The sequence below is a fragment of the Triturus cristatus genome, chromosome 11 (genome assembly GCF_964204655.1).
Source record: "Triturus cristatus chromosome 11, aTriCri1.1, whole genome shotgun sequence".
NCBI classification, from domain to species: Eukaryota; Metazoa; Chordata; class Amphibia; order Caudata; family Salamandridae; genus Triturus; species Triturus cristatus.
Genome location: NC_140594.1, coordinates 113,624,451 through 113,634,161, shown reverse-complemented (window position 1 = coordinate 113,634,161; position 9,711 = coordinate 113,624,451).

Sequence of the window (9,711 nt, the reverse complement as noted above, 5' to 3'; positions counted from 1 at the left end):
TTGTTTTTGCAGTTTTATGGTTGTAATTTCTGTAGATAGGATAGAAAATAGTTTTTATTAATTAGATTGCATATTATTTTTAGTTTCTTTCTTTTGATAATTTATTAAAAGTGAAAGTATACTTACTTTTTGTAGTAGATGAATGTAATTTGGTGTAGGTTTTTTGGTAGATGCAGTTTGTTGAAGCTGTGATGAAAAATGTATACATAAGTTTTGTTTTATATTTTTAAGCTTGTAAAAGTATCAGACTATGTTACTTTATTTGTAGGTAAACTTTCCTTTTTTAATAGTTCATGAATTTTTATCATGTAGAATTAGATAAGGTAGTCAATCACATTTGTATTTTATAGGTTTTTGTTGTTGTTGATAGAAAGTTTCGTTTTAATTTAAAAAGAAGAGAATATTTAAATAATTTAGGTAGTTAAGTTAAGGATTTTGAGGACTTTATATTAATTTTAAAAAAAGCTTTTTCTTACCTGTATTGTTGTCTAATCTGTTATAGTAGTTTTTGTAGATTTTCTTTCTCTCTCTCTCCAGTAAAGTAACAGTCTTCCTCCGTATTTGGCTGATAAACAATAATTTTCTTTAAGTTAGGTAATCGTTTTTATAGTGGTTAGTTAAGTAGTTCTAAATTTTAATTGATTTGTGGTCTTGTAGTTTAAGTTCATTGGTTGAGATAAGTTTTTTCAATTTGGTACCAGTTACTTTTTAATTAGGTAATTATATTTGTTGTTTGTTAGTTTTTTATAATATATTTTAGGTTGTAGATACTTAAAAATTTGAGTTAATAATTTTCTTTTAATATTTAGAAAATAGTTGTATATGATATGTATATGTTTCTAAATATATGTTAGTGAGTATATATATTAATTCCTGTGAATGCATATATTTATTTCCATTTTTATAATGTATTTATATTTATTTTAAATATATTAAATGTATATATGTTGGTATTATAAAATGTTAACTGTTTTAATATATTAAATTATTAGATATGTTGAATAGTATTGACGATATTTTTTGTATAAGTTATAAATATATTTGTAATTTGATATTAGTGTTATCAATATTTTTGTAGTATTTTTTTAATTTACATTTTTCGATATTTTTGTTTTCAATATGTTTGTAGTCTATATATTTGTTAACGACATTTATTAAGTCGATAATTAAATATCGATACTTGTGTAAAAACTTGTTTATAGATAGGATGACAATATTTTTGTATACAATATTTTCACCTCGATATTTTTGGACGTCGGTGTTTTTGTGATCAATATTTTAACAGTGATCTGCTGGAGAAAGATGGTTATGGGGCTTTGCAGCACCTGTGGGGCACTGCCGGGGAAAGACAATTCTGGGGCTCCGCAGCACCTGCGGGGCACTGCTGGAGAAAGATGGTGATGGGGCTCCGCATCACCTGCGGGGCACTGCTAGGGAAGATGATTCTGGGGCTCCGCAGCACCTACGGGGCATTGCTGGAGAAAGATGATTCTGGGGCTACGCAGCACCTGCGGGGCACTGCTGGGGAAAGATTGTTATGGGACTTCGCAGCACCTGTGAGGCACTGCTGGAGAAAAATGGTAATGGAGCTTCGCAGCACCTGCGGGGCACTGCTGGGTAAAGATGATTCTGGGGCTCCGCAGCACCTGCGGCGCACTACTGGGGAAAGATGGTTATGGGGCTTCGCAGCCACTGCGGGGCACTGATGGAGAAAGATGGTTATGGGTGTTGAAGCACCTGCGAGGCACTGCTGGAGAAAGTTGATTCTGGGGCTCTGCAGCACCTGCGGGGCACTGCCGGGGAAAGACAATTATGGGGCTTCGCAGCACCTGCGGGGCACTGCTGGTGAAAGATGTTTATGGGGCTTCGCAACAGCAATGGAGCACTGCTGGGGAAAGACAATTCAGGGGCTCCGCAGCACCTGCGGAGCACTGCTAGAGAAAGATGGTTATGGGGCTTCGCAGCACCTGCGGAGCACTGCTGGGGAAAGAAAATTCAGGGGCTCCGCAGCACCTGCGGGGCACCGCTGGAGAAAGATGGTTATGGGGCTTCGCAGCACCTGTGGGGCACTGCTGGAGAAAGATGATTATGGGGCTTTGCAGCATCTGCGGGCTCTGCTGGGGAAAGATGGTTAGTCGGCTCCGCAGCACCTGCGGGGCACTGTTTGGAAAAGATGGTTATGGGGCTCTGCAGCACCTGCGGGCACTGCTGGGGGAAGATGGTTATGGGGCTTCGCAGCATCTGCGGGGAATTGCTGGAGAAAGATGGTTATGGGGCTTCGCAGCACCTGCGGGCACTGCTGGGGAAAGATGGTTATGGGGCTCCGCAGCACTTGTGGGGCACTGCTGGCGAAAGATGGTTATGGGGCTCTGCAGCACCTCTGGGGCACTGCTGGAGAAAGATGGTTATGGGGATCCGCAGCACCTGCGGGCACTGCTGGGGAAAGATGGTTGTGGGGCTTCGCAGCACCTGCAGGGCACTGCTGAGGAAAGATGATTCTGGGGCTCCACAGCACCTGCAGGGTAATGATGGAGAAAGATGGTTATGGGGCTCTGCAGCACCTGCGGGGCACTGCCGGGGAAAGCCAATTCAGGGGCTCCGCAGCACCTGCGGGGCACTGCTGGAGAAAGATGGTTATGGGGCTCCGCAGCACCTGCGGGGCACTGCTAGGGAAGATGATTCTGGGGCTCCGCAGCACCTGCGGGGCATTGCTAGAGAAAGATGATTCTGGGGCTACGCAGCACCTGCGGGGCACTGCTGGGGAAAGATGGTTATGGGGCTTCGCAGCACCTGCGGTGCACTGCTGGAGAAAGATGGTAATGGAACTTCGCAACACCTGCGGGGCACTGCTGGGTAAAGATTATTCTGGGGCTCCACAGCACCTGTGGGGCACTGCTGGGGAAAGATGGTTATGGGGCTTCGCAGCCACTGTGGGGCACTGCTGGAGAAAGATGGTTATGGGGCTTTGCAGCACCTGCGAGGCACTGCTGGAGAAAGTTGATTCTGGGGCTCTGCAGCACCTGCGGGGCACTGCCGGGGAAAGACAATTCTGGGGCTCCACAGCACCTGCAGGTCACTACTGGTGAAAGATGGTTATGGGACTTTGCAGCAGCTACGGAGCACTGCTGGGGAAAGACAATTCAGGTGCTCCGCAGCACCTGCGGAGCACTGCTGGAGAAAGATGGTTATGGGGCTTCGCAGCATCTGCGGAGAACTGCTGGGGAAAGACAATTCAGGGGCTCCGCAGCACCTGCGGGGCACTGCTGGAGAAAGATAGTTATGGTGCTTCGCAGCACCAGCGGGGCACCGCTGGAGAAAGATGGTTATGGGACTTCGCAGCACCTGCGGGGCACTGCTGGAGAAAGATGATTATGGGGCTTTGCAGCACCTGCGGGCACTGCTGGGGAAAGATGGTTATGGGGCTCCGCAGCACCTGCGGGGCACTGCTGGAGAAAGATGGTTATGGGGCTTCGCAGCACCTGCGGGCACTGCTGGGGAAAGATGGTTATGGGGCTCTGCAGCACCTGCGGGGCACTGCTGGAGAAAGATGACTCTGGGGCTTCGCAGCACCTGCGGGGCACTGATGGAGAAAGATGGTTATGGGGCTCTGCAGCACCTGCGGGGCACTGCTGGAGAAAGGTGATTCTGAGGCTTCGCAGCACCTGCGGGGCACTGCTGGAGAAAGATGGTTATGGGGCTTCACAGCACCTGCGGAGCACTGCTGGGGAAAGACAATTCTGGGGCTCCGCAGCACCTGCAGGGTACTGCTGGAGAAAGATGGTTTTGGGGCTTCGCAGGACCTGCGGGGCAATGCTGGAGAAACATGGTTATGGGGCTCCGCAGCACCTGTGGGGCACTGATAGGGAAGATGGTTCTGAGGCTCCGCAGCACCTGCGGGGCACTGCTGGAGAAAGATGATTCTGGGGCTACGCAGCACCTGTGGGGCACTGCTGGGGAGAGAGGGTTATGGGGTTTCGCAGCACCTGGGGGGCACTGCTGGAGAAAGATGGTTATGGGGCTTCGCAGCACCTGCGGGGCACTGCTGGAGAAAGATGATTCTGGGGCTCGGCAGCACCTGCGAGGCACTGCTGGGGAAAGATAGTTATGGGGCTTCGCAGCACCTGCGGGGCACTGCTGGAGAAAGATGGTTCTGGGGCTCCGCAGCACCTGAGGGGCACTGCTGGATAAAGCTGGTTATTTGGCTTCGCACCACCTGCGGGGCACTGCTGGAGAAAGATGGTTATGGGGCTTTGTAGGACCTTCGGGGCACCGATGCAGAAAGATGGTCATGGGGCTCCGCAGCACCTGCGGGGCACTGCTAGGGAAGATGATTCTGGGGCTCCGCAGCACCTGCGGGGCACTGCTAGAGAAAGATGATTCTGGGGCTACGCAGCACCTGCGGGGCACTGCTGGGGAAAGATGTTTATGGGGCTTCGCAGCACCTGCAGGGCACTGCTAGAGAAAGATGGTTATGGGGCTTCGCAGCACCTGCGGGGCACTGCTAGAGAAAGATGATTCTGGGGCTCCGCAGCACCTGCGGGGCACTGCTGGGTTAAGATAGTTATGGGGCTACGCAGCACCTGCGGGGCACTGTTGGGGAAAGATGGTTATGGGGCTTCGCAGCACCTGCAGGGCACTGCTGGAGAAATATGATTCTGGGGCTCCGCAGCAACTGTGGGGCACTGCCGGCGAAAGACAATTCTGCGGCTCTGCAGCACCTGCGGGGCACTGCTAGTGAAAGATGGTTATGGGGCTTCGCAGCACCTGCGGAGCACTGCTGGGGAAAGACAATTCTGGGGCTCCGCAGCACCTGCAGGGCACTGCTAGAGAAAGATGATTCTGGGAGTCCGCAGCACCTGCGGGGCACTGCTGGAGAAAGATGGTTATGGGGCTTCGCAGCACCTGCGGGGCACTGCTGGAGAAAGATGGTTATGGGGCTTTGCAGCACCTGCGGGGCACCGCTGCAGAAAGATGGTTATGGGGCTTCGCGGCACCTGCTGGGCACTGCCGAGGAAAGACAATTCTCGGGCTCTGCAGCACCTGCGAGGCACTGCTGGAGAAAGATGGTTATGGGGCTCCGCAGCACCTGCGGGGCAATGCTGGAGAAAGATGGTTATGGGCTTCGCAGTACCTGCGGGGCACTGCTGGAGAAAGATGGTTATGGGGCTCCGCAACACCTGCGGGGCACTGCTGGAGAAAGAGGATTCTGGGGCTTCGCAGCACCTGCGGGGCACTGCTGGAGAAAGATTGTTATGGGGCTTCGCAGCACCTGCAGGGCAATGCTGGAGAAAGATGGTTATGGGGCTTCGCAGCACCTGCGGGGCACTGCTGGAGAAAGATGGTTATGGGGCTTCGCAGCACCTGCGGGGCACTGCTGGGGAAAGATGGTTATGGGGCTCTGCAGCACCTGCGGGGCACTGCTGGAGAAAGATGATTCTGGGGCTTTGCAGCACCTGTGGAGCACTGCTGGAGAAAGATGGTAATGGGGCTTCACAGCACCTGCGGGGCACTGTCGGAGAAAGATGGTTATGGGGCTCCGCAGCACCTGCGGGGCACTGCCGGGGAAAGATGATTCTGGGGCTCCACAGCACCTGCGGGCACTGCTGGGGAAAGATGATTCTGGGGCTCCACAGCACCTGCAGGCACTGCTGGGGAAAGATGATTCTGGGGCTCCGCAGCACCTGCGGGGCACTGCTGGAGAAAGATGGTTATGGGACTCCATAGCACCTGCGGGTCACTGCTAGAGAAAAATGGTTATGGGGCTCTGCAGCACCTGCGGGCACTGCTGGGTAAAGATGATTCTGGGGCTCCGCAGCACCTGCGGGCACTGCTGGGGAAAGATGATTCTGGGGCTCCACAGCACCTGCGGGGCACTGCTGGGGAAAGATGGTTATGGGGCTTAGCAGCCACTGCGGGTCACTGCTAGAGAAAAAATGGTTATGGGGCTCTGCAGCACCAGCAGGGCACTGCTGGAGAAAGATGGTTATGGGGCTCCGCAGCACCTGCGGGGCACTGCCGGGGAAAGATGATTCTGGGGCTCCACAGCACCTGCGGGCACTGCTGGGGAAAGATGATGCTGGGGCTCCACAGCACATGCGGGCACTGCTGGGGAAAGATGATTCTGGGGCTCCGCAGCACCTGCGGGGCACTGCTGGAGAAAGATGGTTATGGGACTCCATAGCACCTGCGGGGCACTGCTAGAGAAAAATGGTTATGGGGCTCTGCAGCACCTGCGGGCACTGCTGGGTAAAGATGATTCTGGGGCTCCGCAGCACCTGCGGGCACTGCTGGGGAAAGATGATTCTGGGGCTCCACAGCACCTGCGGGCACTGCTGGGGAAAGATGATTCTGGGGCTCTGCAGCACTTGCGGGGCACTGATAGAGAAAGATGGTTATGGGGCTCCGCAGCACCTACAGGATACTGCTAGGGAAGATAGTTCTGGGGCTCCGCAGTACCAGCAGGCACTAGAGTTGAGTTCAGGCTCACCCCATCTAACAGAATTGGCTACATCTGCAGCCAGTGGACCTCGTGGTCTGTGTCTGAACCCCCCCCCCCTCTCCTTTCCTTCTGCCCCCTTCTTCTGCACCACCCACTGTAAAACCCCATCATGCGCAGTGCTACACTGCTGTGTAGCGGGGTTCTCAGTCACATTTGGCAAACACACACACTTCCCACTAGGTCCTGCTTCTGTGATTAGCTTGGACAGGGCCAGGAAATATGTTTCTAGGTCGGATCTTCCTCCCACAGCAGCTGCCCCGAGTTGTACCTCATGTTGTGCAATGTTCACTCCTCCCAGCAAGGGCTGCCTCCTGCTAAATACACAGCTCTTGTTCCACGAGGCATTCACTGCCAGTTCCAACCTGTTTCTTTTTGTGAAATGATCAGAGAAAATATTTGCCAACTCTCTTTATGAAGGTCGCCCCAACACTTTGCTTGTCTTTTTTTTTTTCTTTTTAATTTTATGGTTTTTAACCCCATTCATGCAATGCATGCCAAAGGGAGATTAAGATCAGCCCATTGTTTCCTGTGAATCTCTCAGAGGGCTTGGTTGCTGCCCCTGGCACATGTAGCACCTCTCTGCAGCTTGACGGGCAGGGCCTTGGCAGAGCCAGAGCACTGCAGCTCATGGTATTTACTGATACACTGAGAGGAAAAGGCTGCCCAGGAGTTCTCAGCGGGTGTTTTACACCGGGACAGTATTTGTTTATGGTGTGAAACACGAGGATCTGTGGATATTTCCCTGCTGGACATACACTAATGTACTCCATGCATAGGTGGTTGCCCCCACAGTGATATATGATATTTCTATAGCAAGACCCTAGCCAAAAACGCAGAAGAGCACTGAACAGGGTCAAAGACAAGCATAAAGTCGACGAGTGATAGAAGAGGTATCTGGGTTATGCAGATGGTAATGCATTGTGATTAGTGCTCTGTCACGAGGTGACTCTTCAACACATTCCTAAACTGAGCTGTCCTGATGGATACAGAGATGTTGTTCCAAATAGTGGGTGCATAGACGCGAAGGGCCTGCTGCTTTGTTTTTTCTCTTTTTCAATTCTTAGTCTGCAGTCTGATGGTGTTCCGGCTGCAGGTTTTCTAAGAACCAGTTGAGATGGTCAGCTTGTCTGCAAGGTAAGAGGGGTGCTGGTCATGCTGACTTTGTAAATGATGCAGCTGGTTTTGAAGACGTGTGGGCGGGCAAGGGGAGCCAATGAAGTTCCATCAGGATGGAGGTGATATGATAATATTTCTTTAAGCCCTGGATGAGTAATGCTGCAGCATGTAGGATGCCCATAAATGGTGCCATTGTGGAGTTTGGAAGTCAATTGAGCAAGGCGTTACCACCATCTAGATGGAAGAGTTGGAGGGTTTGAACAGCAGTTCTGAATTCCCTTTCAGGAAAAAATGGTCTCACTTTCTTTCGAAGACAGATCTTGCACCAGGCCGTTTTTCGGTCATGTGTCCCTTCAGGGTGAGGTTGATGTGGAGACTGAAACCAAAGGACTGCCATTTAATGAAAATTGGGGTTCAAAGTCATCAAGGTTCATGTCATTGAGGCAGGTTTGTATGGTTTCTTCTTCTTTGTTGTTTTTGTCAAAAAACAGGAATTTTGATTGGTTGGGTTGATCTTCTTGTCGGCTAGATCTTGTCTGGATGATGTGCAAGCAGTACTTAATGCATTGTATGTTTGAAGCAGAGAAGACTTCCAAACAGAGTTGTGTATTGTCGGCATATTGGGGAATCTTGATGCTGTTATCTCTAGCTAGGACACTAAATGGCTCCATGTAGAGGTTGAATATGACACGCGACAGTATAGAACCCTGGGGGACTATGTAGGTGAAAAGGGTTTTCTTGTGACCTGGAGGTGCTCATGTGATCAAACTTGTTTGTATTCATTGGAAATGTAGGAGAACCAGGGAAGGACATTGATGGTGAATCCCATTCGAGGCTCGAGGGTTCATATGAGGGTGGGATGGTTGACTGCGTTGAAGGTAGCTGAGAGGTGCAGCAATATCAGTCATCTGTGTTCAAGAGCACATCATCTAAAATGTGTAAGGAATAGTGAAGATGAACTAAGGGAGGAAAATAGAACGGATATGGAAGGTTGCATTGGTAAAGAATGATGGATGGGTGAAAAATGACAATAAAAATTAGGTTAAGAAAGAAGAAAGGAAAGAAAGATGGAAAAAGACAGAAGGATTGAGAGAAGGGTAAAAGAAGAACAAAAGACTAGCAGAAGGATAGAAAAAAGGAAGCAACTTTAGAAACTCTTCCAGGAGAACAATCTTCTAAATGACTTCAAGAGTGCAGTTTGGGATATGGTTTAACCCCTTCAGTGCCCGCTAATGCAAGGCGCGGCACTGGGCGGGGAAAGGGGCGGGCATGCAAGGGGTTAAAGTGGGGCTAAGGCAAGATGCTGCTGGCTGGGGAGCCACAGGCAGCCACCTGTGAGGCCTGTTCATAGAAGCATGCTTGATAGTCATACTGCATCCACGGTTTCAAAATACACAACCCAGCAGAAACCGTTTTCAGGCTTTATTGCAAGGTTGCGTCTCAGTTGATTTATCCAAATATTTGGTGCTACAGTACTGTAATACTGACATATACAGAGGTAGGCCGGGCTGCAGTCAAATGTGAACATTTCTCAATAGGCTACTGTCTCAGGAAATTTGGTAGCAGAGCAAATTTATGATCAAAATATACAGCACTGTGAAAGTTAATGAAAACAAGAAATTAGACTGCAATGTCCCCGTAATAATGGATATGATAGGGAAAATGAATTGCAGGTATACAAGAATACAACAGACATACCTTCTGGTGAATTCTGGGATTTGCAGTTTTACAAAGACTATTTTGAAACCCAGTAGTCTCCAAGGGCCCGATTCACAAAAGTAATCTGAGTCAAAATCCTAACTTTACGACTTTCGGCATTCACAAAAGGCATTCAGGGGTAGTAAAGTTAGGATTCCTAACTGTACTACTCCTAAACTGAGACAAAATCCTAACTTTAGGACTTTAGGAATTCACAAAAGGCATTTAGGAGTAGTAAAGTTAGGAATCCTAACTTTACTACTCCTAAATGCCTTTTGTGAATACCGATTTTGTCTCAGATTACTTTTGCGAATCGGGCACTTAGTGTATAAAACCATGATGCAATGCTGCAACAAAGATGGCTCACCTGTGAACAAGACTTCATTCCAAGCCCAAAC